The sequence below is a fragment of the Tachyglossus aculeatus genome, chromosome 3 (genome assembly GCF_015852505.1).
Source record: "Tachyglossus aculeatus isolate mTacAcu1 chromosome 3, mTacAcu1.pri, whole genome shotgun sequence".
Taxonomy (NCBI): Eukaryota; Metazoa; Chordata; class Mammalia; order Monotremata; family Tachyglossidae; genus Tachyglossus; species Tachyglossus aculeatus.
This window is the reverse complement of record NC_052068.1, coordinates 63,871,026-63,898,075: the sequence shown is the minus strand read 5'-3', so window position 1 is coordinate 63,898,075 and position 27,050 is coordinate 63,871,026. Positions and strand designations below refer to the sequence as shown.

Below are 27,050 nucleotides of genomic sequence, written 5' to 3'. Positions count from 1 at the left end.
CACCCAGAGCAGCACCTAGAAGACAGTCTGCCTTTTAGTCTCCTGTCCTGCACAGCAAACATGAATCAGAGAGGTGGGGGGGAGGGGGTAATAATTATGGCATTTATTAAGTGCTTACTATGTGTAAAGCACTGTGCTAAGCGCCAATCCTTGGGGCACTCCAAAAGAGAAAAAGTTAGGAAAGTTCACCACGCAGGATACCTGTGCAAAAGCCGGTAAATTCAGGTGTGTGGGGGGGCAGGTTGACAGAGACCTACCCAAAGGGGACAAGTTTACCAAGGGCTTTGACAAAACTGTAAGCTCATTATAATAATAATAGCATGTATTAAGTGCTTACTATGTGCAAAGCACTGTTCTAAGCACTGGGGAGGTTACAAGCTGATCAGGTTGTCCCATGGGGGGCTCACAGTCTTCATCCCCATTTTACAGGTGAGGGAACTGAGGCCCACAGAAGTGAAATAACTTGCCCAAAGTCACACAGCTTCTCACCTTTACTCTTCCCTCTCTTTTCAACCTCCACATTCAGTCTGTCCTCAATCCTGCTGGATTTTCCTCCCCAGCATTTCCAGAACCTGTCCCTTCTTCTCCGTCCAACTGGTCACCATGCTGGTCTGGGTACTCGTATCCCAGCAGGATTACCGTATTATTATTTATCTTACTTGTACATAAATATTCTATTTATTTTATTTTGTTAGTATGTTTGGTTTTGTTCTCCGTCTCCCCCTTCTAGACTGTGAGCCCGCTGTTGGGTAGGGACCGTCTCTACGTGTTGCCGACTTGTACTTCCCAAGCGCTTAGTACAGTGCTCTGCACACAGTAAGCATTCAATAAATACGACTGATTGATTGATTGATTGACAAGTGGCGGAGCTGGGATTTGAACCCATGAACTCTAACTCTAAAGCCTGGGCTCTTTCCACTGAGCCATGCTGCTTCTCTATTATCATCATCATCAATCGTGTTTATTGAGCGCTTACTATGTGCAGAGCACTGTACTAAGCGCTTGGGAAGTACAAATTGGCAACACATAGAGCCAGTCCCTACCCAACAGTGGGCTCACAGTCTAAAAGGGGGAGACAGAGAACAAAACCAAACATACCAACAGAATAAAATAAATAGGATAGATATGTACAAGTAAAATAAATAAATAAATAGAGTATTTATTATGTGAGCAGGGAACTTGTCTGCTTATTCTGATGCACTGTACTCTCCCAAGCACTTAGTACAGTGCTCTGCACGTAGTAAGCGCTCAATAAATGCCATCAATTGATTAGGTGCAGGTGATGCTCTCTCTCTCCTGATCTCCCCTTCCCAGTCTGCCCTGCCTGGTCCCACACGTCCCTGCTGAGCGGGTGTGCCGTGGAAAAATGGGGTGAAAGGATGACTAGAGTCTGGAGGAAGATCAATCAATCAATCAATCGTATTTATTGAGCGCTTGCCACACCCCTGCGGCGGGTCCGGTGGGCAGCAGGCACGCTCAGGAAAGGACAGTGGGAACTAACAAGAAACAACACCTACCGCCCAGTAGGACAAGGGGCGAATCCTCAGAAGACCAATCAATCAATGGTATTTATTGAGCGCTTATTGTGTGCACAACACTGTACTAAGAGAAGCAGCGTGGCTCAGTGGAAAGAGCACGGGCTTTGGAGTCAGAGGTCATGGGTTTGAATCCCGACTCCACCACATGTCTGCCGTGTGACCTTCGGCAAGTCACTTAACTTCTCCGAGCCTCAGTTACCTCATCTGTTAAATGGGGATTAAGACTGTGAACCCCACATGGGACAACCTGATCACTTCATATTCCCCCCCAGCGCTTAGAACAGTGCTTTGCACATAGTAAGTGCTTAACAAATGCCAACATTATTATTATTATTATTATTATTATTATAGAGAAGCAGCATGGCTCAGCGGAAAAGAGCCCGGACTTTGGAGTCAGAGGTCATGGGTTCCAATCCCGGCTCCGCCAATTGTCAGCTGTGTGACTTTGGGCAAGTCACTTCAATCAATCAATTGTATTTATTGAGCGCTTACTGTGTGCAGAGCACTGTACTAAGCGCTTGGGAAGTACAAGTTGGCAACATATAGAGACAGTCCCTACCCAACAGTGGGCTCACAGTCTTCACTTCTCTGTGCCTCAGTTCCCTCATCTGTAAAATGGGGATGAAGACTGCGAGCCCCCCGTGGAACAACCTGATCACCTTGTAACCTCCCCAGCGCTTAGAACAGTGCTTGCACATACTAAGCGCTTAATAAATGACATCAAAAAAGAAAAGAATACAGAAAGACACAATCCTCTCCTAGGCCTGAGCATCTGCCACACACACACCCCACCCCCCATCTCCCATAGACTAGTGGAGAGAGCAGGGGCTTGGGAGGCAGAAGGACCTGGGTTCTAATCCCAGCTCTGCCACATGTCTTCGGTGTGACCTTGGGCAAGTCACTTCACTTCTCTGAGCCTCAGTTGCCTCATCTGTAAAATGGGATTTAAGGGTCCAACCTGATTAACTCCTAAGCGCTCGATTAACTTCATCTAGGGAAGCAGCATGGCTCAGTGGAAAGAGCCCGGGCTTTGGTGTCGGAGGTCATGGGTTCAAATCCCGGCTCCGCCACTTGTCAGCTGTGTGACTTTGGGCAGGTCACTTCACTTCTCTGGGCCTCAGTTACCTCATCTGTAAAATGGGGATTAGGACTGTGATCCCTAGTTGATTTGTTGCCAACTTGTACTTCCCAAGCGCTTAGTACAGTACTCTGCACACAGTAAGCGCTCAATAAATATGATAGATGATGATGATCCCCCCGTGGGACAACCTGATCACCTTGTAACCTCCCCAGCGGTTAGAAAAGTGCTTTGCACATAGTAAGTGCTTAATAAATGCCATTATTATTATCATTATTATTTTATTATCTACCCCAGAGTTCAGAACTGTTTTTGGCACGTAGTAAGCACTTAACAAGTACGATAATTATTATTACTCACATACTCTCTCTCTCTCCTCCGCCTCCACCCCTCCCTCCCCCCAACCCCGGCAAGAGGGAAGTGGAGACCTTCAAGAGTGCCACAGGAGACACACACTCTCAGCACACAGGAAACACTGTCTAACTCGATGTCTCCCAACACTCTAGCTAAACCCCTGAAAGGAAATGATTATTTCACTACCTTCTGGCTTTGCACTGCTCATTCACAGTCAGCAGCAAGTACGGAAAGTTTGCGAATGGGAAAGAAGTCAGGCAGGGCCTAAGAGAAATCAGCCCGGGGGCAAGCAAGGATACTTACCCCAAAAAAAGAAAAATGCAACCTATTGAGCTTCTGAATTCCTTCCCTCTGCCTTCCAGGCATTACCAATGGGGATGGGGGTGGGGGGAGAGGAGCGGGACCCTTTGAGGTGCTTAGCAGGCCAATGCATCCTTTGCATGTTTTGTTCTCTGTCTCCCCCTTCTAGACTGTGAGCCCACTGTTGGGTAGGGATATGTTGCCAACTTGGACTTCCCAAGCGCTTAGTACAGTGCTCTGCACACAATAAGCGCTCAAAAAATACGACTGACTGAGTGATTGATTTTTTGAACCTACCTGCCGGGCTGCATTAGTGACAATTGCGAAGCACTGGGAATCAGCATAGCCTAATGGAGAGCACAGGGCTTCTAACCCTAATTTTGCCATCTACCGCTGTTCTAGGACCTTGGAAGAGTCACAATGTCTCCGTGCCTCAATTTCCTCATCTGTAAAATGGGGATTTAATACCTACTCTCCCCCACTAGACTCTGAAGCCCCACGCACACACTCACGTACTCAAATTCAACATGATTTCCAACTCCTTTAGCTGAGTTTAGAGATGACTAACTTATGCTTCCCTCTCAAGGTCAGGATAGCCACCAGGATAGGGGGATCTCAAGGCGCTAAAAGAACCAGGGTGGCCTAGTGGAGAGAGCACAAATATTTGGACAGTGTTAACAGCCATTGGAAAACGTTTAGTACATATTTACTATTCTTTTTATTTTGTTAATGATGTGCATATAGCTTTAATTCTATTTGTTCTGACGATTTTGACACCTGTCTACATGTTTTTTTGTTATCTGTCTCATTCATTCATTCATTCAATCGCATTTGAGCACTTACTGTGTGCAGAGCACTGTACTAAGCGCTTGGGAAGTACAAGTCGGCAACATATAGAGGCGGTTCCTACCCAACAGTGGGCTCACAGTCTAGTCTCCCCCTTCTAGGCCGTGAGCCCGTTGTTGGGTAGGAATCGTCTCTATATGTTGCCGACTCGTACTTCCCAAGTGCTTAGTACAGTGCTCTGCACACAGTAAGCGCTCAATAAATACGATTGAATGAATGAATGAATGAAATCCAGAAGTCAGAAGGACCCGAGTTCTCATCCTGGTTCCGCCTCTCTTCTGCTGTGGGACCTTGGTGCCAAATCGGACTCGATTAACAAATACAAATACCATCCTTATTATTGCATCTACCCCCCGCACTCAGTAGTGCCCTTGGCATACTTAAATCCCACAAGCACTATTATTACGGCCAAGTGTCCACGGCAGGATAGGGAAGCAGGGCAGCAGGATGATCGTACCGAGAGCACTCAATAAATACGATTGAATGAATGAATGGAGCGCCTAAAGTCACAAGCCAGGGACCGCCAGGGAAACCAGAATTCAGGGTGCTGAGGCTTCATGGGCAATGGGCAGCCAGCGGTCCCGGGCGGGGATGCTGCCATCCTTTTCCTTTCCCATCCGACCTGTCTGACACCCCTGGGCCCATACCCCAGCCTCTCACCCTCCCTGTGCTGCTGCCTAAAAAAAAGTAAAGAACAAGACTGGATAGGGGAAGGACAGCAAAAGCAGGCTTTGGAGCCAGAGGTCATGGGTTCAAATCCCGGCTCCGCCAATTGTCACCTGTGCGACTTTGGGTAAGTCACTTAACTTCTCTGTGCCTCAGTTACTTCATCTGTAAAATGGGGATTAAGCCTGTGAGCCCCACATGGGACAACCTCATTACCTTGTATCTTCCCCAGTGCTTAGAACAGTGCTTGGCACATAGTAAGCACTTAACAAACACCATAATTATTATTCTCTGTGCCTCAGTTACCTCATTCTGCTGCTGCCACTTGTCAGGTGGGTGACCTTGGGCAGGTCACTTCGCTTCTCTGGGCCTCAGTTCCCTCATCTGTAGAATGAGGATGAAGTCTGCGAGCCCCTCCGTGGGACAACCTGATTACCTTGCATCTACCCCAGCGCTTAGAACAGTGCTTGGCACATAGTAAGCGCTTAACAAATGCCATCATTATTATTATTATTATTATTATTATTATCTGTTAAATGGGGATTAAGACTGTGAGCCCCCCGTGGGACAACCTGATCACCTTGTAACCTCCCCAGTGCTTAGAACAGCACTTTGCACATAATAAGCGCTCAATAAGTGCCATTATCATTATCATAAGCTCCATCCCAATACTAATTTCAGCCAAAGGCTAGGCTAGAACCTCTTAAAAGCCCAAGGTAAGGCGCAGAAGTAGACTGCAGAAGGCCCAGGTGAAAGCAATGAAACCTCCCCTCAGGTGGCTGACACTCCTCACCCGCAGCTGCAATTAGGCCCACAATCCCAATTAAGTGTGTGTGCAGGTGTGTTCCCCGAACACAGGCGCTGACCTGAAGCCATCCTGAGGATGTCTCGACCAAAGTGGCTTAACACGGAGCGACCCACCCATGGAAAACACGATGACCCCACCCCGGCCCTACATCCGGCCACAAAAACCAATGAACATCATCAGCTGCCCAACCAGAGTGTAAACAGACTCACCTACTCACTGCGGGGTGACTACCACCTTGGGCAAGGAGAGTACGGAAATGTGGATTTCGCTGGCTGGGCTGGAAAATGCTTGATTATCTTTGCAAGGATGGATTAAATCTGAGGCGGGGGGCTGGAATCGGGGGAGGAGCATCTGGAGGTGGTCGCTGGCCAGGGAGGTGTTTCTCCAGCAACCCTCTCCATCAAGCACGGACTCCCTACGCACATGCTCACGTACTCAAATACAAGATGATTTCAAACTCCTTCGGTTGAGCGTAGAGATGGCTACCTTCTGCTTCCCTCTCAGGTCCAAGGAAGCCACCAGAATGGGGGGATCTCAAGGCACTAAAAGAACCCGCGTGACCTCGTGGATGGAGCACGGGTCCGGAAGACAGAAGGACCCGACTTCTAATCCCAGCTCCGCCACTTGTCTGCTGTGGGTCCTAATTTCTCCATGCCTCGGCTACCTCGTCCGTAAAATGGGGATTAAGACTGTGCGTCCCATGTGGGACTGTGTCCAACCTGACTGGCTGGTATCTACCCCGGCGCTTAGTACAGTGCCTGGCACATAGAAAGCGCTTAACCGTTAACAAAACCCCACCAGGATGGGGGTGCTAAAGCCCCCGGGTCCCATCTTTATTCGCCCCAACCACCCCACACCCAGATTCAGGCCTTCCCTCCCATCCTGACCAAGAAGAGGGGACCTTCACCGTACCTCGCTCTCGCCTGTCCCGCCATCGACCCCCGGCCCACGTCCTCCCCCGGGCCTGGAATGCCCCCAATCCCTCTGCCCCTCCGCCAAGCTCGCTCTCTTCCTCCCTTCAAGGCCCTACTGAGAGCTCACCTCCTCCAGGAGGCCTTCCCAGACTGAGCCCCTTCCTTCCTCTCCCCCTCCATCCCCCCTCATCTTACCTCCTTCCTTTCCCCACAGCACCTGTATATATGTATATATGTTTGCACATATTTATTACTCTATTTATTTATTTATTTTATTTGTACATATCTATTCTATTTATTTTATTTTGTTAGTACGTTTGGTTTTGTTCTCTGTCTCCCCCTTTTAGACTGTGAGCCCACTGTTGGGTAGGGACTGTCTCTATATGTTGCCAATTTGTACTTCCCAAGCGCTTAGTATGGTGCTCTGCACATAGTAAGCGCTCAATAAATACGATTGATTGATTGATTGACCCCTTGTCTCTCGTGCAGCGGACCTTGGCACAGAAGGCCCCGGACTGGATGGACGCCCAAGCCTCGACGACCAGCGGCAAGCAGGGCAGAGCGGGCAGGGCCATCTCCCAAAAGTGGGAAAGCTCTGGGCTCCCTGAGGGTGCAGTAGCCACCCTCCACTGGTCCGGGCTAAATAGGTAAGTCCACACAGTGCCACCAGACCGTCCGTAGGTGTCTACTATGTGGGGCGAGGGGTCTTCAGTGTCGGGAAAAGAAGTAGCCTCGCTCACTGCAGGTTTCCTACTGCACTCGAGAACTCCCTTCAAGCTGGGCTGAAAACACCCAGACTCAATCCTGCAGAACACTGGATTAATAATGATGGTATTTGTTAAGCGCTTCCCAATGGAAAGAGCACAGGCTTTGGAGTCAGAGGTCACGGGTTCAAATCCTGACTCCGCCAACTATCAGCTGTGTGACTTTGGGCAAGTCACGTCACTTCGCTGGGCCTCAGTTCCCTCATCTGTCAAACGGGGATGAAGACTGTGAGCCCCTTGTGGGACAACCTGATCACCTTGTAACCTCCCCAGCGCCTAGAAGGGTGCTTCGCGCATAGTAAGCGCTTAATAAATGCCATCGTTATTATTATTCCGTCCCAAGCACCGTTCTAAGCGTTGGACTAAGTGCTGGGGAGTGTGCAGTACAACCGAGTTGGTGGAGACGCTCGCTCCCTGTCCGCCAGGAGCTTGTAGTCTAGCCTCCTCGGTGTCCGCACCCCCGACCCCAGGGGGCCCAGTGTTTCCTCGGGCCGGGCCTTGCGCTCCCACCGGAGAAAGGGGCGAGGCCCGGGACCCCCCGACGAAGGTGGAGAGCCAGCCGCACAACCGGGGGGGGGGGAGTGGAGAGACAGGGACACCCCGGGGGGCATGGGACCCCCCCCACCCCCACCCCCATCCCCGACGGAAGGAGAGCCCCAGTCCAACCCTGGGGGGGAGGGGAAGCCTGGGACCCCCCGCAATGGGGGGGAGGGGAAGCCTGCGACCCCCATGGGGGGGGAGGGAAGCCTGCGACCCCCATGGGGGGGAGGGGAAGCCTGGGACCCCCCCCCCATGGGTGGAGGGGAAACCTGGGACCCCCCCATGGGTGGAGGGGAAGCCTGGGAACCCCCATGGGTGGAGATGAAGCCTGGGACCCCCCCCATGGGTGGAGGGGAAACCTGGGACCCCCCCTCATGGGTGGAGGGGAAACCTTGGACCCCCCCCCATGGGGGGGGAGGGGAAACCTGGGACCCCCATGTGGGGGGGAAGGGGAAGCCTGGGACCCCCATGGGGGGGGGAGGGGAAACCTGGGACCCCCCCATGGATGGAGAGGAAACCTGGGACCCCCATGGGGGGGGAGGGGAAGCCTGGGCCCCCCATGGGGGGTGAGGGGAAACCTGGGACCCCCATGGGGGGGGGGGAGGGGAAACCTGGGACCCCCATGGGGGGGGGAGGGGAAACCTGGTACCCTCCATGTGGGGGGAGGGGAAACCTGGGACCCCCACGGGGGGGGGTGAGGGGAAACCTGGGACCCCCATGGGGGGGGGGGGAAACCTGGTACCCTCCATGTGGGGTGAGGGGAAACCTGGGACCCCCCATCCCCCAACGGGAGGAGAACCCGGGACCCCGCAGAGCCGCCTTAAACTGGGAGCGGGAGTGGGACAAGCCTCCCGGCCGGAAAAAACTCAACGACGGCCGGTGGCTGCTGCTGCTGCTGCCGGCGAAGCCCCTTGCCCCCTTGTCCCGCGGCCCCCGTACCTGGCCCCCGCCGGCTCCGGAGGACATGGAGGCTCCTGGGCGGGCGGGCGGGGACCCCCGCAGCTCCGCGGCGCCGAGATCGGCCCTCCGGGCTCACACCGCAGCCCGGCCGCGCCCGCCCCGCGGCTCCCGGGGGCCGCCCATCCGACGGGGGGACGGACGGAGGGCAGGACGTCCCGGCTCCCTCCTGGCCCGGCGGCCGAGGCACACTGCCCGCCCGCGCCCCGCCGACCCACCGCCAGCACCGCCGGCAGCGCCAGGGGGCGGAGCCAACCGGGGAGCGGGCCGCGGGAGGGGCGGGAGGGGCGGGGCCAATCGGGGAGCGGGCCGCGGGACAGGGGCGGGGCCTGGGGAGGGGCGGAGCCAATCGGGGAGCGGGCCGCCGGACAGGGGCGGGGCTTGGGGAGGGGCGGGGCCAATCCGGAGCGGGCCGCGAGAGAGGGGCGGGGCCAAACCGGGAGCGGGCCGGGAGGGGCGGGGCCTAGGGAAGGGAGGAGCCAATCAGGGGGCGGGCCGCAAGACAGGGGCGGGGGCCTAGAGAGGGGCGGGGCCAATCCGGGAACGGGCCGCAAGACAGGGGCGGGGCCAAGGAGGGGCGGAGCCGATCCAGGAGCGAGCCGGGAGGGGCGGGGCCGAGGGAGGGGAGGAGCCAATTCGGGAGCGGGCCACGGAGAGGGGCGGGGCCAAACCGGGAGCGGACCGGGAGGGGCGGGGCCAAGGGAAGGGTGGAGCCAATCAGGGAGCGGGCCGCGGGAGAGGGGCGGGGCCTGGAGAGGGGCGGGGCCAAGGCCGGGAGAGGGGCGGGGCCAATCCGGGAGCGGGTCGTCAGACAGGGGAGTGGCCAAGAGAGGGGCGGAGCCAATCCGGGAGAGGGCCGGGAGGGGCGGGGCCAGTATAGATGTATACAAGTTTGTGCATATTTATTACCCTATTTATTTTACTTGTACTTGTGGAGTCAGAGGTCATGGGCTCAAATCCTGACTCCGCCTATTGTCAGCTGTGTGACTTTAGGCAAGTCACTTAACTTCTCTGGGCCTCAGTTACCTCATCTGTAAAATGGGGATTAAGACTGTGAGCCCCCTGTGGGACAACCTGACCACCTTGTAACCTCCCCAGCGCTTAGAACAGTGCTTTGCACATCGTAAGTGCTTAATAAATGCCATTATTATTATTGTACCTATTTATTCTATTTATTTCATTTTGTTAATATGTTTGGTTTTGTGGTCTGTCTCCCCCTTCTAGACTGTGACTGTTGGGTAGGGACCGTTTCTAGATTTTTGCCTACTTGTCCTTCCCAAGCGCTTAGTCCAGTGCTCTGCACACAGTAAGTGCTCAGTAAATACGATTGAATGAATGAATAGGGAGGTGCGGAGCCAATCCGGAAGGGGGCCAATAAAGGGGCGGGCCCGATCGGGGGTGGTTCCCGAGAGGGGCGGGGCCTAAAGAGGGGCGGGGCCGTAGTGTAGGCGGAGCCAATCGAGGAGCGAGCCGGTAAAGGGGCGGGGCCGAGCAGGGGGCGGCTCCCCAAAAGGAGCGTGGCCTGGAGAGGGGAGGGGCCAACCAGGGAGGAGGCCGGGAGGGGCGGAGCCAATCAGGGACCGGGCCGGGAGGGGCGGGGCCTAGGGAGGGGCGGAGTCAAGCAGGGAGCGGGCCAATAAAGGGCGGGGCCGATCAGGAGGAGTGGCTCCCAAGAGGGGCGAGGCCTATAGAGGGTGGGAGCCAATCAGAAGCAGGCCGAGAGAGGGGCGGGGCTGTAATGTGGGCGGAGCCAATCGAGGAGCGGGCCAATAAAGGGGCGGGGCCGATCCGGGGGCTGACTCCCAAGAGGGGCGGGGCTTAGAGGGGCTGAGCCAATCAGAAGAGGGGCGTGGCCGTAATGTGGGCGGAGCCAATCGAGGAGCGGTCCGATAGAGGGGCGGGGGCCTATCAGGGGGCTGGCTCCCAAAAGGGGCGGGATCTGGAAAGGGGAGGAGCCAATCGGGGAGAGGGCCAGTAAAGGGGCGGGGCCGATCCTGGGGCTGGCTCCCAAGAGGGGAGGGACCTAAAGAGGGGCGGAGCCAATCAGGAGCGGGACGAGGCCTGGGGAGGGGCGGGGCCTTAATGTGGGCGGAGCCAATCGAGGAGCGGGCCAGGGGGCTGGCTCCCAAAGGGGCGGGGTCTGGAGAGGGGAGGAGCCAATCAGGGAGCAGGCCGCGGGAGAGGGGCGGGGCCTACACAGGGGAGGAGCCAATCAGAGATTGGGCCGCGGGGAGAGGGGCGGGGCCGAGGGAAGGGAGGAGCCAATCAGGGAGCGGGCCGCGGGAGAGGGGCGGGGCCGAAAGATGGGTGGGGGCAATCGAGGAATTCTATTTATTCTGCTAGCATTGACACGTGTCTTCTTGTTTTGTTTTGTTGTGTCTCCCACTTCTAGGTTGTGAACCCGTTGTTCGGTCGGGACCGTCTCTATCGGGTGCCGATTTATATTTCCCAAGCGCTTAGTACAGTGCTCTGCACACAGTCAGCGCTCAGTAAATACGGTTGAATGAATGAATGAATGAATAATAATAATAATAATAATGGTATTTATTAAGCACTTACTATGTACCAAGCACTGTTCTAAGCGCTGGGGTAGATGATACAAGGTAATCATTCATTCATTTATTCATTCAATTGTACTTATTGAGCGCTTTACAGTGCAGAGCACTGTACTAAGCGCTTGGGAAGTACAAGTTGGCAATATATAGAGATGGTCCCTACCCAAAAGCGGGCTCACGGTCTAGAAGGGGGAGACAGACAACAAAACGAAACATATGAACAAAATAAAATAAATAGAATAAATATGTACAAGTAAAATAGAGTAATAGATATGTACAAACATATATACATGTATACATATATACAGGTACTGTGGGGGGGGGAAGGAGGTAAGGCGGGGGGGATGGGGAGGAGGAGGAGAGGAAGGAGGGGGCTGAGTCTGGGAAGGCCTCCTGGAGGAGGTGAGCTCTCAGTAGGACTTTGAAGGGAGGAAGAGAGCTAGCTTGGCGGATGGGCAGAGGGATTGGGGGCATTCCAGGCCCGGGGGAGGACGTGGGCTGGGGGTCGACGGCGGGACAGGCGAGAACGAGGCACAGTGAGAAGGTTAGTGGCAGCAGAGGAGCAGAGGGTGCGGGCTGGACTGGAGAAGGAGAGAAGGGAGGTGAGGTAGGAGGGGACGAGGTGATGGACAGCCTGGAAGCTGAGAGTGAGGAGTTTCTGCTTGATGTGTAGGTTGACTGGCAGCCACTGGAGATTTTTGAGGAGCGGAGTAACATGCCCAGAGTGTTTCTGCACAAAGATGATCCGGGCAGCGGCGTGAAGTATAGACTGAAGTGGGGAGAGACAGGAGGATGGGAGATCAGAGAGCTTATTTATTTATTTACTGAGAGCTTACTGTGTGCAGAGCATTGTACTAAGCACTTGGAATTTATTCATTCATTCAATTGTATTTATTGAGCACTCACTGTGCAGAGCACTGCACTAAGCCCTTGGGAGAATACAATATGAAAAAGGATCATACAACAGACTTGGTAGACTCCATCCTCTCAAGTGCAAGCTCGTTAAGGGCAGGGAAGGTGTCTGTTTAAGTCTGCTGTACTCTCCCACGGGCTTAGCAAGGTGCTCTGCACATCGTAAGCACTCAATAAGTACCATTGATTGATTGATTGACCCCTGCTAACATCATTTTGTCTCCCCCTTTTAGACTGTGAGCCCACTGTTGGGTAGGGACTGTCTCTATATGTTGCCAATTTTTACTTCCCAAGCGCTTAGTACAGTGCTCTGCACACAGTAAGCGCTCAATAAATACGATTGATGATGATCACAGCTTCTTGTCCATAATCTGATTGAGGAATCTTCCACCTCAGAGGCTGGTTGCAGGGAACAGCAAAGGATCTGTTACTGTGAGCCCGTCTTCTAGACTGTGAGCCCATCATTGAGTAGGGATTGTCTCTATCTGATGCCAAACTGTACTTTCCAAGCGGTTAGTATAGTGCTCTCCACACAGTAAGCGCTCAATAAATACGACTGAATGAGTGAATGATCTTCCATCTCCAACATGGCCCGGCCCTCAGCCCTGTTGTCCCTCTGCCTCCTCCCCCGTTCCAGCCATTCATCGTCATCATCATCTTCACCCGTGATATTTATTGAGTGCTTACTGGGTGCAGAGCACTGTGCTAAGAGCTTGGGAGAGTACAATACAACAGGGTTGGTAGACACGTTCCTCATCTAAAACGTGTTTCCAGTCTAGAGGGGGAAAGCCAAAAGGCCAACTGAAAGAGCGGACTTTGTACGAAAGAAACAGAATTATTATAATTTTGGTACTAGTTAAGGACTTCCTTATGGACCAAGCATAGTGCCAGGCCTCACGGTAGATACAACACCAACAGATCAGACCCGATCCCTGACCCCCAAGGGGCTCACAGTCTAAGGAGAGAGGAGCACAGGTTTTGAATCCCCATTTTACAGATGAGGAAACCGAGGCACAGAAAAGTTAAGCGATTGCCCAAAGCCACACAGCGGTTAAGCGGCAGAGCCGGAATCAGGGCCCAGGTCTTCTAAACAAACAGGTGTACAGATTTGCCGGTACGTAAAGCTGCAGTAACATGAGGATATATTACATGCCATCCTGGCCACCTCATCTTAAGCAGGACGGATCTGAAGAATTCATTCATTCATTCATTCAATCGCATTTCTTGAGCGCTTACTGTGTGCAGAGCACTGTATTAAGCGCTAGGAAAGTACAATGCAGCAACAGATAGAGACAATCCCTGCCCGCAATGGGCTCACAGTCTAGAAGGAGGGAGACAGACAACAAAACAAGTAGATACAACCGTTACAGGAGAAAATTATGGCGGGAACTAGTAGGGAGAGGCAGACAGTTATCATTGGTCTCTGACCAGTTGCTGGTGCTTAATGATTGATTTAGAGGAGGACTGACATGCTACAATCAGCTTAATGATCATTTAATTTTTTTGATCTCTTGGTTACGTATGATGCTGTTGGAACAGGCAGTTTTGAATTTATAGCAAATAGTTCATCCTTCCAAAGACTCACCTTCTGGCTGGAACTAAACATAGAAATCTAATATAGACAAGTGTTTTTCAAGCTTGCATAAAAACAACAACAAAAAAAAGCCATAAATCAAGACAGTAAAGGTGACAAACAAGATTACAAACTAAGTTTTATTTAAAATAGAAAAAATAGCATCCCCCACATGGTTCAAGTATTGGACTGAAAACATTATTTTCTTAAAAGGGAAATTAATTCTTGCAGCCAGGCAGAAGATTCCTGAAGAAGGTAGAATGGGCTAAATGTGATGAGAAAGGGGATATGAAGAGCTCCTTTAGGAGGGAAAGTGGAAAATATTAGGATTCTTTTTAACCTGGAAGGAAGGGGAGGGAGAGACTGAGACTGAGACTCCCAGACTGAGCCCCTTCCTTCCTCTCCCCCTCGTCCCCCTCTCCATCCCCCCATCTTACCTCCTTCCCTTCCCCACAGCACCTGTATATATGTATATATGGTTGTACATATTTATTACTCTATTTATTTATTTATTTATTTATTTTACTTGTGCATTTCTATCCTATTTATTTTATTTTGTTGGTATGTTTGGTTCTGTTCTCTGTCTCCCCCTTTTAGACTGTGAGCCCACTGTTGGGTAGGGACTGTCTCTATGTGTTGCCAATTTGTACTTCCCAAGCGCTTAGTACAGTGCTCTGCACATAGTAAGCGCTCAATAAATATGATTGATTGATTGATTGATTGAGAGCAAATATGACTGAAGTCTACCTCCACATAATAGTGCAGACCAGAGAACCCCAGCATCAGGATGAGGGGAGACTTTCGAAGCCTGAAGGTGACAGGCTTACCACAGATGGAAACAAATAATAATAAAAAAATAATAATAATTGCTAAATCCTTGTTTTGATATCTTTTCCCCCCTTCTAGACTGTGAGCCCGCTGTCGGGTAGCAATTGTCTCTATTGTCTCAGAGAAGCAGCATGGCTCAGTGGAAAGAGCCCGGGTTTGGGAGTCAGAGGTCATGGGTTCTAATTCCGGCTCCGCCGCATGTCTGTTGTGTGACCTTGGGAAAGTCACTTAACTTCTCTGAGCCTCAGTTACCTCATCTGTAAAATGGGGGTTAAGACTGTGAGCCCCACGTGGGACAACCTGATCACCTTATATCCTCCCGCAGTGCTTAAAACAGTGCTTCACGGATAGTAAGCGCTTAACAAATGCCATCGTTATTATTATTTGTTGCCGAAATGTACTTTCCGAACAGTGCTCTGCACACAGTAAGTGCTCAATAAATATGATTGAATGAATGAATGAATGTATATATGTTTGTACGTATTTATTACTCTATTTATTTTACTTGTACATATTTATTCTATTTATTTCATTTTGTTAATATGTTTCGTTTTGTTGTCTGTCTCCCCCTTCTAGACTGTGAGCCCACTGTTGGGTAGGGACCATTTCTATATGTTGCCAACTTGTACTTCCCAAGCTTTTAGTACAGTGCTCTGCACACAGTAAGCGCTCAATAAATACGATTGAATGGATGAATGAATGAATGAATGAATGAATGAATGAATGAATGTGCCAGGCACTGGACTAAATACTGGGGTGGATACAAGCAAAACGAGTTGTACACAGTCCCTGATCCATGTGGAGCTCACTGTCTCAATCCCCACTTTACAGATGAAGTAACTGAGGCACAGAGAAGTGAAGTGACTTGCCCAGGGTCACACAGCAGACAAGTGGCAGAGCCAGGATTAGAACCCTTGATCTTCTGACTCCCAGCCCCGTGCTCTAACCACCAGACCACACTCCACCCAGCAGGTAGCAAGCAAATAAAAATACTCATCAATCTGTGGTACTTATTGGGTGGTTTCTGTGTGCAGAGCACTGTAAGCTCATTATGGACAGGGAACGTGTCTACCAACCCTATTATACTGCTATATTGGACTCTCCCCAGTGCTTAGTACAGTGGTCTGCACCCAGTAAGCACTCAATAAATACGATTGATTGATTTGTTGATGCAAGAGTTGGGAGATACATTTCCTGCCCAACACGCTTGGGGAAGCAACATGGCTTACTGGAAAGAGCCTGGGCTTTGGAGTCAGAGGTCGTGGGTTCAAATCCCAGCTCTGCTAACTGTCAGCTGTGTGACTTTGGGCAAGTCACTTAACTTCCCTGGGCCTCAGTTACCTCATCTGTAAAATGGGGGTTAAGACTGTGAGCCCTCCGTGGGACAGCCTGATCACCTTGTAACCTCCCCAGCGCTTAGAACAGTGCTTTGCATATAGTAAGTGCTTAATAAACGCCATTAAAAAACAAAGAAACAAACAAAAACCACATTACCCCAAGAAGTTGTGGGGGCTGGAAGGGACTTGGAGAAATTCAGGAATGACAAGTCCCTTCAAGACTACTAGAGGGAAAGTTAGCACTACAGAGGGGAGCGAAGAACATCCCTCTACAGTTCCTTGTGGGCAGGGAATGTGTCAGATAGAGAACGGGTCTGGAGTCAGAAGGACCTGAGTTCTAATCCCGGCTCTGCCACTTATCTGCTATGTGACGTTGGGCAAGTCACTTCACTTATCTGGGCCTCGGTTACCTCAACTCTAAAATGGGGATTAAGATCGTGAGTACTATGTGGGACAGGAGCTGTGTCCAATCTGATTAACCTGTGCCTATCCCGGCAAATAGTAAGAGCTTAAAAAATACCATTTTAAAAAGAAACTCTCCCTAGACTGTACTTTCCCAAGTGCTTAGTACAGTGCTCTGCACATAGTAAGCACTCCATAAATACCATTGATTGATTAATTGATGGGTGTCAAGGAAAGCAATCAGAATCCAGGTTCTCCAAGCTTATCCTGCTCCCACAGATAGAAATATGACCCTGGATGGGTCATTGCCGGAGAGCCAAATGGCCTATTAGTTATCACCCTACTGAACTTGGTTTGTGAAATAGTTTCCAATAAGCAACAAATAATCTCTAAAAATGTTGATTTCAAAAAGTTAAGCCCAGCCTTTAACATGCCTATTAGTTATCACCCTACTGAACTTGGTTTGTGAAATAGTTTCCAATAAGCAACAAATAATCTCTAAAAATGTTGATTTCAAGTAGTTGAGCCCAGCCTTTAACATCCTTAGAAGGTCAGAGGACCAAATATTTATAGCCCAAGTTTACTGAAGCCTAAAATAGATCACTTCTTTATATAATTTGTTATATAAAGAACTACAGGTCAGGGGCTGCAAAGGGCGGTCTCAAGAGAACACAACTGCAAAAGAAACTGACAATTTCGCACTCACTCACTCGCTTAATTGTATTTACCGAGGGCTTACTGTGTGCAGATCACTGTCCTAAGCACTTGGAAGAGTACCGTATAACAATATAATGGACACATTCCCGGCCCACAAGGAGCTCACACTCTAGGAGGGGAGACAGACGTTAATATAGAGAAACAAAATGACAGATATGTACATAAATGCTGTGGGGCTGAGAGGGGCGATGAATAAGCGGAGCAAGACAGGGTGATGCAGAAGGGAGGAGGAGAAGGCGAAAGGAGGGCTTAGCCAGGAAAGGCACTTTACTCACTTTCGGGAAATAACAAAAGATATGCGGAGCCAAAATGGACACTACCATATCCGGCAAAGCCCCAAAACAACCCACCTGATGATGATGATGATGATGGCAGTATTTGTTCATTCATTCAATCGTATTTATTAAGCGCTTACTGTGTGCAGAGCACTGTACCAAGCGCTTGGGAAGTACAAGTTGGCAACATATAGAGACGGTCCCTACCCAACAGCGGGCTCGCAGTGTGACTTTGGGCAAGTCACTTAACTTCTCTGGGCCTCAGTTACCTCATCTGTAAAATGAGGATTAAGACTGTGAGGCCCGCGTGGGACAACCTATCACCTTGCAACTTCCCCAGCACTTAGAACAGTGCTTTGCACATAGTAAGCGCTTAATAAATGTCATTATTATTATTATTATTATTACTGTGATGGGGTGTGGGCAGGTGATGATGATGATGATGGCAGTATTTGTTAAGCGCTTACTATGTGCCAAGCACTGTTCTAAGCACTGGGGTAGATACAAGGTAAAGGGATTGTCTTGGGCCTGATTAATTGTACCTACCCCAGTGCTTAGAACAGTGCTCAACATACAGTAATCAGAGAAGCAGTGTGGCTTAGTGGAAGAGGTCCAGGCTTGAGAGTCAGCGGTCATGGGTTCTAATCCTGGCTCCACCACTTATCATCTGTGTGACTTTGGGCAAATCACTTAACTTCTCTGTGCCTCAGTTTCCTCATCTGTAAAATGGGGGTTAAGACTGTGAGCCCCATGTGGGACAACCTAATTACCTCGTATCTACCCCAGCGCTTAGAACAGTGCTTGGCACAAAGTAAGCACTTAACAAATAATAATAATAATAATGGCATTTGTTAAGCGCTTACTATGTGCAAGGCACTGTTCTAAGCGCTGGGGTAGATACAACTTGTACTGCCATCATCATCATCATCACCTGCCCACACCCCATCATAGCGCTTAGAACAGTGCTTGGCACATAGTAAGCACTTAACAAATACTGCCATCATCATCATCAGCTGCCCACACCCCATCATAGTAATAATAATAATAATAATGACATTTATTAAGCGCTTACTATGTGCAAAGCACTGTTCTAAGCGCTGGAGAAGTTGCGAGGTGATAGGTTGTCCCACGGGGGACTCCCAGTCTTAATCCCCATTTTACAGATGAGGTCACTGAGGCCCAGAGAAGTGAAGTGACTTGCCCATAGTCACACAGCTGACAATTGGTGGAGCCAGGATTTGAACTCTTGACCTCTGACTCCAAAGCCCGAGCTCTTAACACTGAGCCACGCTGCTTCTCTGGCTGGTGCTTCTTCTGCTGCTCCATCCTCGTGGCCTCACGCCTACACAGCCGCACTCATGTTCAGAGTGGTTTGTGTGGCCTCATGCTCTCACGCAGAGGTGGGCACACATAAACACAGACCCATGTAAATGTACAAGCATATGCACACAAGCACACATATGCCTATGCACAAACAAGAACACACCATTCATTCATTCATTCATTCAATCGTATTTATTGAGCGCTTACTGTGTGCAGAGCACTGTACTAAGCGCTTGGGAAATACAAGTTGGCAACATGTAGAGATGCACGTATAAATATGCAGTGATCTACAATTGCACAGAAACATGCATGTAATATGAACAGGCAAAGACAGGTAGCAGAGCATCTAAATCTGAGAAGCAGCATATGGACCTGGAAATCAGGAGGATCTGGGTTTGAATCCTGTCTCTGCCACTTCTCTGCTGTGTGACCTTGGGCAAGTCACTTCACTTCTCTGGGCCTCAAGTACCTCATCTGTAAAATAGGGATTAAAACTATAAGCCACCTCTGTATCAAACAAAAGCTCCTCACCATTGGCTTTAAAGCAGCCCATCACCTTGCCCCCTCCTACCTCACCTTGCTTCTCTCCTTCTACAACCGAGCCTCCATACTTCGCTCTTCTGGTGCTGACCTTCTCACTGTGCCTCCATCTCACCTGTCTCTCCTCTGACCCCTAGCCCGTGTCCTGCCTCTGGCCTAGAGTGGCCTCCCTCCTAAAATCTGCCAATGACTCTACCCCCCTTCAAAGCCTTACTGAAGGCCCATCTCCTCCAAGAGGCCTACCCAGACTAAGCCCCACTTCTCCTCATTTCCCACTCCCTTCTGCATCGCCCTGACTTGCTCCCTTTGCTCTTCCCCCACCACACCCAAGCCCCACAGCACTTATGTATCTATATGTCACCATTGACCTCCTTCTTGCCAAATCCAATGGCTCCTACCCTATCCTAATCCTCCTCCATTTCTCAGCTGCCTTTGACACTGTGGACCACCCCCTTCTCCTCAACACGCTATCCAACCCTGGCTTCACAGACTCCGTCCTCTCCTGGTTCTCCTCTTATCTCTCTGGCCGTTCATTCTCAGCCTCCTTTGCAGGCTCCTCCTCCCCCTCCCATCCCCTTACTGTAGGAGTTCCTCAAGGGTCAGTTCTTGGTCCCCTTCTGTTCTCTATCTACACTCACTCCCTTGGTGAACTCATTTGCTCCCATGGCTTCAACTATCATCTCTACGCTGATGACACCCAAATCTACATCTCTGCTCCTGTTCTCTCTCCCTCCCCCCAGGCTCGTATCTCCTCCTGCCTTCAGGACATCTCCATCTGGATGTCTGCCCGCCATCTAAAACTGAATATGTCCAAGACTGAGCTCTTTATCTTCCCTCCCAAACCCTGTCCGCTCCCTGACTTTCCCGTCACTGTAGACGACACTACCATCCTTCCCGTCTCACAAGCCCACAACCTTGGTGTCATCCTCGACTCAGCTCTCTCGTTCACCCCACACATCCAATACGTCACCAAAACCTGCTGGTCTCACTTCCACAACATCGCCAAGATCCTCTCTTTCCTCTCCATCCAAACCAGATCACTGCATCAGCCTCCTCTCTGATCTCCCATCCTCCTGTCTCTCCCCACTTCAGTCTATACTTCACTCTGCTGCCCAGATTATCTTTGTACAGAAACACTCTGGGCATGTCACTCCCCTCCTCGAAAATCTCCAGTGGTTGGCTGTCAACCTATAAATCAAGCAGAGACTCCTCACCCTTGGCTTCAAGGCTGTCCATCCCCTGGCCCCCTCCTACCTCACCTCCTTTCTCTCCTTCTCCAGCCCAGCCCGCACCCTCCGCTCCTCGGCCGCTAACCTCCTCACTGTGCCTCATTCTCACCTGTCCCACCATCGACCCCCAGCCCATGTCCTCCCCCTAGCCTGGAATGCCTTCCCTCTGCCCATCCGCCAAGCTAGCTCTCTTCCTCCCTTCAAGGCCCTACTGAGAGCTCACCTCCTCCAGGAGGCCTTCTCAGACTGAGCCCCCTTTTTCCTCTCCTCCTCCCCATCCCCACCCTCTGCCCTACCTCCTTCCCCTCCCTGCAGCACTTGTCTATATTTGTACAGATTTATTATATTTATTTACTTGTACATATTTACTATTCTATTTATTTTGTTAATGATGTGCATATAGCTATAGTTACCTCATCTGTAAAATGGGGATTGACTGTGAGCCCCCTCTGGGACAACCTGATCACCTCGTAACCTCCCCAGCGCTTAGAACAGTGCTTTGCACATAGTAAGCGCTTGATAAATGCCATCATTAATATTGTTATTATTTATTCTGATGATTTTGACACCTGCCTACATGTTTTGTTTTGTTGTCTGTCTCCCCCTTCTAATAATGAGGGCATTTATTAAGCGCTTACTACGTGCAAAGCACTGTTATAAGTGCTGACTGAGAGCCTGTTGTTGGGTAAGGACCGTCTCTATATGTTGCCAACTTGTACTTCCCAAGCTCTTAGTACAGTGCTCTGCACACAGTATGCACTCAATAAATACGATTGAATGAATGAATCTGTAATTTTATTTATTTGTATTGATGTCTGTCTCTCTCCTCCCCACTGCCAGTCACACCCCACCCCACTCCCCAGCCCCATTCTAGACTGTGAACTCGTTGAGGGCAGGGATTTGACACTGTTTATTGTTGTATTGTACTTTCCCAAGCGCCTAATACAGTGCTCTGAACACAGTAAGTGCTTAATAAATATGATGGAATGAATAGATGGATGAGTCCCATGTGGGACACAAACTTTGTCCAACCTGATTAGTTTGTTTCTACCCTAATGCTTAGTACAGTGCCTGACACATAGTAGGTGCTTAACAAATACCATTAAAAATATTTTTTTAAAGTATGTGCATATGAATATAAAAACGTGCATGAATTTATAAACACACCAGGAATGAATAGATGGACGAGTCTCATGTGTCACACAAACTTTGTCCAACCTGATTAGTTTGTTCCTACCCTAATACTTAGTATAGTGCCTGACACATAGTAGGTGCTTAACAAATACCATTAAAAATATTTTTTAAGTATGTGCATATGAATATAAAAACATGCATGAATTTATAACCACACCAGGAATTAATAGATGGATGAGTCTCATGTGGGACACAAACTTTGTCCAACCTGATTAGTTTGTTTCTACCCTAATGCTTAGTACAGTGCCTGACACATAGTAGGTACTTAACAAATACCATTAAAAGTATTTTTTTAAAAGTATGTGCATATGAATATAAAAACATGCATGAATTTATAAACACACCAGCTCACAAAGCGCTTAGCAAATGCCACCATCCTCATTAACACGTTCACTTTTTTTCCTGCCATGTTACTAGGAGGGAGTTGATTCTTTAATCATGAGTCACTTCCTCCTCTCGAAACCCTGCCCGGAAAATAAGGTCTCTCTGACACCCCCCAACCCTCATCCTCACCCCCACCCCCATTCCCAACCCTCCCCACCTCTCTGCTCCCATCTGGGAAAGCAGGACTTCCCAGGATAGGAGGGGATTTAAACTAGGGCCCGCTCTGCCTTACTCCACCCAAAGCACCACAACTGGAAAGGCCTGGGTGGGTTGGGGTGAGTGCGTGTGTTTTGAGGACTGGGAGGGTTTATCTTTGATAAACCCAAAGATTAAACCACCCGAAGGGCGGAGGGGATGGGGAGAGGAACAGCGGAACAGATAATGATCTTCCACACCTCCTCCAGGAAGCTTTCCCTCATTAGCCCCACCCACGGACACAATCCATCCTCTTGGCTTTTCTTTCCTGTCCGGTGATTGTCACTGTCAATTATCATTTATCAATTGTTATTGTTGGTCCGGTGCTCTGCACACAGGGAGCACTCGGTGAGCACGATTTTTGACTGAACGGTGCGAAAAAAAAATCTATTTTTTATTTTGTTAATATGTTTGGTTTTGTTCTCTGTCTCCCCCTTTTAGACTGTGAGCCTGCTGTTGGGTAGGGACCGTCTCTATGTTGCCAACTTGTACTTCCCAGGCGCTTAGTCCAGTGCTCTGCACCCAGTAAGCGCTCAATAAATACGATTGAATGAATGAATGAATGATTGAGTTATCTAGGAGGATGTGCATTGGCTGAGTGGGTGTCTGTCCTCTCGGTGCTCTTCCCACTGAGCCACAATGCTTCCCTGCATGCCCTTTCCCACGCACCCCACAAAGCTCAGAGAAAGACTCTTCTCCCTGGCTCGAAAGCCCCTTGCTTCACCCTGTAAGCCAGCAGATGACACCACTTCACATCCTCCTCCTCCTCCTCCTCCTTTTCTCCTTCTCCTCCTCCTCCTTTTCCTCCAACTCCTTTTCCTCCTCCTCCTCCTTTTCCTCCTCCTTTTCCTCCTTCTCCTCCTCCTCCTTTTCCTCCTCCTTTTCCTCCTCCTCCTCCTCCTTTTCCTTCTCCTCCTCCTCCTCCTCTTCCTCCTCCTCCTCCTCCTCCTCCTTTCCCTCCTCCTTTTCCTCCTCCTCCTCCTCCTCCTCCTCCTTCTCCTCCTCCTCCTCCTCCTCCTCCTTTTCCTCCTCCTTTTCCTCCTTCTCCTCCTCCTCCTCCTTTTCCTCCTCCTCCTCTTCCTCCTTTTCCTCCTTTTCCTCCTCCTCCTCCTTTTCCTCCTCCTCCTCCTTTTCCTCCTCCTTTTCCTCCTCCTCCTTTTCCTCCCTCTCCTCCTCCTCTTCCCCCTTTTCCTCCTCCTCCTCCCCCTCCTTTTCCTCCTCCTCCTCCTCCTCCTTTTCCTCCTCTTCCTCCTTTTCCTCCTCCTCCTTTTCCTCCTCCTCCTCCTCCTCCTCCTCCCCCTCCTTTTCCTCCTCCTCCTCCTCCTTTTCCTCCTCCTCCTGCTTTTCCTCCTTCTCCTCCTCCTCCTTTTCCTCCTCCTCTTCCTCCTCCTTTGCCTCCTTCTCCTCCTCCTCCTCCTTTTCCTCCTCCTCCTCCTCCTTTTCCTCCTTTTCCTCCTCCTTTTCCTCCTCCTCCTCCTCATCTCCCTGTCCTACGGTGCGGTGACCCCCTCTGGTGGATTCAACGGAGACGGGTAAATCAATCCTATTTACTGCACTCTTACTATGTGCAGAGCACTGCAATAATAATAATAATGGTATTTGTTAAGCGCTTACTATGTGTCAAGTACTGTTCTAAGCGCTGGGGTAGGTACCAGGTAATCAGGTTGTCCCACGTGGGCGGTTGGGAGAGTTCAGTACAACAGAATTAACAGTCACATTCCCTCACAAGAACAGATTTTTTTGTTGTTGTTTTTGTATTTTTAATGGTGTTTCTTAGGTGCTTATATCATGTGTATTGTACTTCCCAAGCGCTTAGTACAGTGCTCTGCACGTAGTAAGTGCTCAATAAATACGATTGATGATGATGATGTGTCAGGCAGTGTTCTAAGCCCTGAAATAGATACAAGATAATTAGGTTGGATACAGTCAATATCCCACATGGTACTCACAGTCATTCATTCATTGTCATATTTATTGAGCGCTTACTGTGTGCAGGGCACTGTACTAAGTGCTTGGGAAGTACAAGTCGGCAACATATAGAGACGGTCCCTACCCAACAACGGGCTCACAGTCTAGAAGGGGGGAGACAGACAACAAAACAAAACAAAACAGAAAACATGAATCCCCATTTTACGGATGAGGTAACTGAGGCCCAGAGAAGTGAAGTGATTTGCCCAAGGCCCATGCTCTATCTACTACACCATGCTGCTTCTTGATTTGCGGGGTCCTTTTGAGACCCATCTCCCCTCCCCAGGGACCAAACTCCAGCACCATAAGGAGTCTGATTGAACACTTCCCCTCTTCCTCTGCCCTGGTGAGCCCCAACCTCAAGAGTATAAAAGCTCATTACGGGTAGGGAATGTGTCTGTTATATTATTATATTGTACTCTTCCAAGTGCTTAGTAGTCATTCATTCATTCATTCATTCATTCAATCGTATTTATTGAGCGCTTACTGTGTGCATTATAGGGACCATCTCTATATGTTACCAACTTGTACTTCCCAAGCACTTAGTACAGCGCTGTGCACACAGTAAGTGCTCAATAAATACGATTGAATGAATTAATGTACAGATTTATTACTCTGTTTTACTTGTACAGATTTACTATTCTATTTATTTTATTTTGTTAATATGTGTTGTTTTGTTCTCTGTCTCCCCCTTCTAGACGGTGAGCCCGCTATTGGGTAGGGACTGTCTCTATATGTTAACAACTTGTACTTCCCAAGCACTTAGTACAGTGCTCTGCACACAGTAAGCGCTCAATAAATACGACTGAATGAATGAATGAATATTTATTTTACTTGTACATACTTACTATTCTATTCATTTTATTTTGTTAATGTGTTGTTTTGTTGTCTGTCTCCCCCTTCTAGACTGTGAGCCCGCTATTTGGTAGGGACCGTCTCTCTATGTTACCAACTTGTACTTCCCAAGCGCTTAGTACAGTGCTCTGCACACAGTAAGTGCTCAATAAATACGATTGAATGAGTGAATGAATAAATCACAACTGACTGATTGATGTGGGAGATCACTGCATATTTATACGTGCATCTCTAAATGTTGCCAACTTGTACTTCCCAAGCGCTTAGTACAGTGCTCTGCACACAGTAAGTGCTCAATAAATATGATTGATTGAATGAATGAATGAATAAATCACAACTGACTGATTGATGTGGGAGATTACTGCATATTTATACGTGCATCTCTATATGTTGCCAACTTGTCCTTCCCAAGCGCTTAGTCCAGTGCTCTGCACACAGTAAGTGCTGAATAAATACGATTGAATGAATGAATGAATGAATATTACTACAGGCGTCTCCTCATGGGAAGGTGGCAGAGAGAAAGAGACAATCCCAGGACTCTCACCTAATCCATCGATCAATCAATTGTATTTCATTCATTGATTCATTCAATCATATTGATTGAGCCTTTACTATGTGCAAAGCACTGTACTAAGCGCTTGGGAGAGTACAGGATAACAAGAAACAGACACATTCCCTGCCCACAAAGAGCTTACAGTCTGGAGAAGCAACGTGGTCTAGTGGATACAGCACGGGCCTGGGAGTTAAAAGGACCTGAGTTCTAATCCCAGCTCCGCCACTTGTCTGCTGTGTGACCTCGGGCAAGTCACTTCACTTCTCTGGGCCTCAGTTACCTCATCCGGAAAATGGGGATTAAGACTGTGAGTCCCATGTTGAACGGGGACTGTGTCCAAGTCGATTATCTTGTATCTACCCCGGCGCTTAGAACGCCGCCTGGCAATAGTAAGCGCTTAACAAATACCATAAAAAAAAATGATTGAGCATTTGCTTTGTGCGGAGCACTGTATTAAACACTTGGGAGAGTACAATATAACAGTTGGTAGACACGCTCTCTGCCTTCAAAGAGCTTACAGTCTAGAGGAGGAGACAGACAATATAAATGAATGAATTACGGATAAGGACATAAGCGCTGAGGGGTTGATGGAGGGGCGAATAAAGGGAGCAAATCGTCTGTTCTCGGCAGGAGCTCGAAGCCCAGTAGACAAGCCCCGTCGCCGTACCAGACTGGACGGCGGCCAGCTCTGGTTCCAAGGCCTGCTACATCTGGTTTTGAGTTTGAAGAACAGAAAGCAGTAGCCTCTCAGACAACGGAGTGTGGTTTCGGCCTCAGCCGCGCGGACCGTTCTCGAGGAAGGGTCAGATAATCTGTGGCGCTGGAGGAATTCAGCATTCTTGTGCTCTCAGGCAGCGTCCGATTTTCAGCCCAAGTATCAGAAAGCTCCGCCGCCTCCCCCTGTGGAATCCCAGCTGCAACAGACTAACAGAACTGGATCCATAAGAACGAGGACGCCGTCTCCCTGAAGCCCTCCGACCGACCGATCGATGGATAGTATGAACATTAATGAACATTTATTGTGGGCAGAGCACTGGATTGTGAGCCCGCTGTTGGGTAGGGACCGTCTCTATATGTTGCCAACTTGTACTTCCCAAGCGCTTAGTCCAGTACTCTGCACACAGTAAGTGCTCAATAAATACGACTGAATGAATGAATATTTATTTTACTTGTACATATTTACTATTCTATTTATTTTATTTTGTTAGTGTGTTGTTTTCTTGTCTGTCTCCCCCTTCTAGACTGTGAGCCCGCTATTGGGTAGGGACCATCTCTACATATTACCAACTTGTACTTCCCAAGCGCTTAGTACAGTACTCTGCACACAGTAAGTGCTCAATAAATATGATTGAATGAATGAATATTTATTTTACTTGTACGTATTTACTATCCTATTTATTTTATTTTGTTAGTGTGTTGTTTTCTTGTCTGTCTCCCCCTTCTAG

The 27,050-nt window shown here is 49.5% G+C and overlaps 1 protein-coding gene across 3 annotated transcripts in view; it reads right to left on the bottom strand.

Moving 5' to 3' along the window:
* PALD1 (phosphatase domain containing paladin 1) overlaps positions 1-8,796 on the bottom strand; it is a 133,386-nt gene extending 124,590 nt beyond the window's left edge. For all 3 annotated transcript variants that reach the window (XM_038743934.1, XM_038743936.1, XM_038743935.1), the window contains exon 1: positions 8,748-8,796. The gene's annotated coding sequence lies outside the window, so the exon portion shown is untranslated. The remainder of the gene's footprint in view (positions 1-8,747) is intronic.
* Positions 8,797-27,050: the final 18,254 nt, after the last annotated feature.